Genomic DNA, 5,060 nt, shown 5'->3' on the forward strand with positions numbered 1-5,060 from the left:
AAAAAAAAAAAAAAAAAAAAAAAAAAAAAAAAAGTTCTTCCGTCAGTCCTTCAGTTCCATGTAGCTGTTTTAAGGGCTACAACATTTTATACGCTTCTCTTATCTTTGTTTTTCTGCCATTTAGAAGAGATGTTTTCTTAGGTTTCTGTTCTTAAAGAGAGTGCCAAAAGAGGATGATGCCCTTATGGATGCTTATTGTTGTGACTTATGGGAGTGAAAGGACTATCTTTTCATCCTTTGTTACTACCACTGCCACAGGAGACTATAGGCCCAGTGCCCTGTGTGTCTAGAGAACCAGCTTTCTGCTAAAGTGTTCTGATGCTTGAATCCATCCAGATCTGCAGTCTGGTGCTGTGGATGTGGCGTCTTTAGTTCTGAAATACTATTTACCAAAGAAAGACTATGCTCACCAGAACAGCCGGTTTTCTTGGATCTGTTAGGGTTGAATTAGTAATGTGGAGGACCTGGACTGACTCTGTGCTTTTAGCATGTGTAGCATGGAGGAGATTCCTTAATTCTCTGGACATAGAGAACCACGTGTGGTCTACAGGGTTCATATTTTTGGCCTTATCCTCAGTGTGGAAGCTAGGTCCCCTGGAAATTATGGTTCTCAGAATGTAATAGTCTTACAATCACGATAAGACTATTGCAGAGTATTCTGTGCCTTTGTATTTTAGACAGCATTAGTACCACCACCTATCAAGTTTTCTTACCCTTCTGTTTTAAGACTCTGTTTTCAGTTGCTTAGGCCTGGAATGGAAAGTCTGGGGCATGGAGACAAGACTGACTAAATGTGCAGGGCAGAACTAAGATGGAAAACCTAGAAATGGAAGGTGAGGCAGGGGAGAGAAAGGAGAGGAACAGGTTGAAAGGGACTGTACAGAAGGTGTCATGCCTGGGGAGAATTGATGGAAGTATCTGTGCTCTCTATAACAAACTCCCCTCCAGAGCCAGGGATGAAATTCAAGACTTCTGAGTTTTGTCATGTCCCTCTGCTATCAACAAATATCTGTGAAATTCTTTGGTAGTGTCAAAGCCCAGTCTGGAGCCTGTCCTTGTAAAGCAGCAGTTGGCAACGTAGGGGCACACAGGCTGGATCCAGCAGAGGGGATGGGTGGCATGGAGTTGCCCCATGCCCCCCATCCCCTCCACAATGTATCCCTCTGCTGAGGAGCTTGCTGCTCTACCTTGTCTACACTTCCCTCAGGAGAGGGTCAGGATCTGCAGTGAGGGTAAGTGCTGGCGCTGGCCCTTCCAGGGGGTGGAGACTCCAACCTGCAGCCACAGCTGGATTGCAGGTTCTGGCCCACATGGGCAAAAGGCTGTGAACACCTGTTGTAGGGCATCCCTTTAGCTGAAGTGACAGATCTGTAATGTGGGCAGGAAGGCCTTCTGCTGCCCCATGTGGGTGTCAACATGGTGCTACATGATGGAATTTACACAGAGGGAGGTCTTTTTTTTAACTTGGGAATTTATGTGCGCATGCACACACACGCACTAAAATCACAATACAGAAGTTGCCTGTGCAGCCTTAATTTGGCCCCTTTGTCCATGATGATAGTCTTCAATTATATGATTGCATACTGTTTCACGTGTAAAGATACCTTTGCTCTGGGGATGACTCAAGGCTGTGTGCTGGAGGATGTTATTGGGCTATAGTGCTCATACAGTAAACAGTGAAGTGAAAACAAAATATAAAATAGCTGCTCATTAAGAGAGCACTGTTATTGTATGCACTGAATAACACTAGGTGGGTCCTGTGGAAATAGTCTGTGATCATGTAAGTGAGGTCTATCATAATATATATGTGTGAGGGAACTGAATAAAGGTTGCACAGGCAGCTTTGGTTTAGGCATTTTGTAATTTTTAGTGTTTGACTTTGCAACCTTAACATTCTCTTAAGATAGGTTTTGCAATGTGTAATTTATAGACTGGCTATATTCTGTACTTTTTAAAAATAACAATTTAGGGGTGTTGGCTTTGTGGTAAAATGAAAGTACAGCCTTGTGTTGAGCATAATTTGGAAAACTTGGTTACTGTCTACTATTGTAGATAGATGAGACCATATTTTCCAATCCGTCTTTACACTGATCTGTAAACAGCACTCAGGTTTACTTATTTGCTTGCTATTGTAAACACATAGCTGATTACACAGATAGCTGACTGTTTGTTTTAATTGATGATTCTTGAATAATTGATTAACTGGCAGGTCTCTGCAGCAGGGGGATTACCGTATTTATTTTAATTAACTAATTGCACAAGCACAATTTCTGTAATATGCTCTGCAGTTAGCACAAGGAATCTACTGTGGAGATGTCAGTAAGATTGCTAGTGCTGCTACAGACCTGATGTAGAATTGCCACTAACAGAGGCCTCAACATTTGGTACAATTACTATGTTGCCTAACCTTTTCTTCTGCTGTTGGGATCCATCAGTAGCCTTTGCATGATGTAAACATCAAAGGGATAGAGATACTATTTTAGTTTTGTATCCAGTTTATAGCTAGGATTAATGGCATAGAACTAAGTAGTTCAGATGGGATGTCAAGAAAAAAGTTTTCTTATGGCAGAGTCTGCTAAGTTACAGGATGTTCTAAGGGAAGTGGTAGAAATTGAATCACTTTGATCTTTTTAAATTATCCCGACAAAAAGCTAAAATATATTTCCTGACAGTCTTCCTTTGTTTAGTGGGTTAGACTAGATTACCTAATAAATCCTTTTTACAACTCTAACTTCTGTAGTGCTTGCAATGGCATAATCTGGTCTTCACCGTGGAGAAAGCCTAGATACTTGAATAGTAAATAAATAAACCAAACTTCCCCCCCAAAAAACAACAACAACAAAACACAAACCATCAGCAGCTGTGCATATATGGTCTTTAGTGAGAGACTGATAATGATATAGATAACTAAATAGTAAGATTTGAATTATGAATACAGGTGAATTGATGGAATTTACATAAGTCTGACAAGAGTGGAAGACTAGAGTTTCAAATGGGTGACCAGCTCCTTGGGCGTCAGTCCCACTCCGCATTATTAGCACTGTGTTTAGAATGAGGTTCCCTGTTTACGTAAGGCTCAGCCAAGATGATGCTTGCCAAGACACAGATGCAGAGAATGATACACTCTTACCATGCTTTTATGTTCTTTTCTCAGCCAAAATAATTAAACACAAGACCATTTTTCACCCCCTCCTCACCTTTTAGTTGTTTGCAAGTTTACTTTCTGGACTAGATTATAGCTTTTTTTTTTTTTAATGCCCTGGCATACGATGTGAAACTTGTCAAGCATTATGGTAAATAAATAATTAATACCACATGTATGTGATAAGTGAGAGAAGGAAAGAAAACAATGCCACACAGTACACACACCAGTACAACTTCTGAAATTGCTACATTGGCCTGTGGCATGGTTTGTTTGTTTTCCCAGGTTTTATGCCAATTCAAATATTGGTATAGTTGCTATTTCTTTTTTTTCAGTTTTTGGGATTTCATTATATAATTACAGTTTTGAATGTTGCACAATTTTGCATTCATAAAGAAATAAATATATTACCACTGAAAGTGAAACCTTCATTCTTCCCCTTCTCATGCTCATGTAATCTTAAATTATTTGTAACATTCTCTCAAATAATGCAGCATAATTTCTCTGTCTCATCCTTAAATTTATTTTAAGAGTGTAAATGCCAAGGTTAGAAGGCATAGGTAGCTAGAATGGGGCCTAAAGTTAGCATGCTAATCTGAAGGCAGTTTAATTTAGGAAGGGAAAACTTGGGCTGAATCTCATGCGATGCTTCTTGGCAGTAAAATTTTGTTAGATGATTGGCTCTTAAACCTAGACTGGAAGACCAGCTAAACCATATTAGAAGCATGCTTGTGCTGGCGGGGAAAGGAGCTGGATGACCCAATGAGCCTTATCCAAGACCTGAGGTAGTCTAACAGAGGTTGGAAGCTGTAGATACTGTGGATGCACCAAGTGTATTTAACCCCCCAGTGTGTTCACTGAATAGATGTACACAGAGAATACACCGGGGGGTTGAATGTTGCAGTTACCAAAATATGATGTATTAAACTATGTCCAGAGAATTAAACTATGTTCCCAAACCATAGCAGGTTTTTTTTTGTTGAAGGCTGTAGGGCAGTGTCAAAACTTGAATAGGAGTTTTGCCTAACAGTCTAACTCCATCCTCTTTGCAACCACCCTTCAGGTAGTTAAAAGCTGCTATCAAATCTCCGCTCCATCTTCTCTTCTGTGAGACCAGAAATAAAGCTGTTCCTTTTCCTATTGCTTCTCCTATCCAAGATCTAATATTGTCTGTCTTTTTCTCTTCCTGTTCTCTCTTTCCTCGGACATCAAGTTCTCCCCACTTCCTTGAGATTTCCTTGTCCCCTTAGGTCTTCCCTTAGTCACTTGATGCCTGTCCATTCTGTTTTCTCTGCATTGTCCCCTCACTCATGTTACAGAGGTGTATCAGGGCAGCTTTGCACCCTGGGCAATTTTGGCATGCACAGCAGTGCTGGCTGCTGTACTGCAGGTGGAGGTAGCCAGCTACCAGCTGTGGCAGTAGCCTTAAAGGCTGTGCACAGTGCTGGTGTCCCAGTTGCCCTCCTCATCCTCCAGGTAAGCTACTGCTTCTTTTATTCCTCTGGAGATTCTCTCCCCAGCTCCATCTCTGAAGTACCTTTCTCACCACCTTCTCTTAAGAATTAAGTCTGTTCAGCTTTTGACCTCTTACATTCTCTTTCCCATAAGTTGTCTGTCTTTCCCCCTAGGGGCTCTCGGGCTCCTGCTGTCACCCTGCACCTCTTGCAACCCCTCCATCCACTCCATTAGATCTTTAAAATGAAGTCCCACTGACCCTTTGAAATGGAAATAGAACTCATCTCTTCCTACCTGTAATATTGACCCCCTGCCATGCAGCATAACTGTGTGTAACCCTGATCCATGTCATGTTACTGGGCCCAAGAAATAAGACCAGTTTCATAAAATCATACAATCATAGAAGTAGGGTCGGAAGGGGCCAGGTAGTCATCAAGCCTCTTCTTAAAGATCCCTAGGGTAG

General features: G+C 41.3%; 1 protein-coding gene across 2 annotated transcripts in view; it reads left to right on the forward strand.

The window, feature by feature from the left end:
* POU2F1 (POU class 2 homeobox 1) overlaps nt 1-5,060 on the forward strand; it is a 64,477-nt gene that overhangs the window by 18,733 nt on the left and 40,684 nt on the right. The gene's annotated exons all lie outside the window — the stretch shown is intronic.

This window comes from Gavialis gangeticus, unplaced genomic scaffold, assembly GCF_001723915.1.
Source record: "Gavialis gangeticus isolate Ggan-Ray unplaced genomic scaffold, GavGan_comp1, whole genome shotgun sequence".
Lineage (NCBI taxonomy): Eukaryota > Metazoa > Chordata > Crocodylia > Gavialidae > Gavialis > Gavialis gangeticus.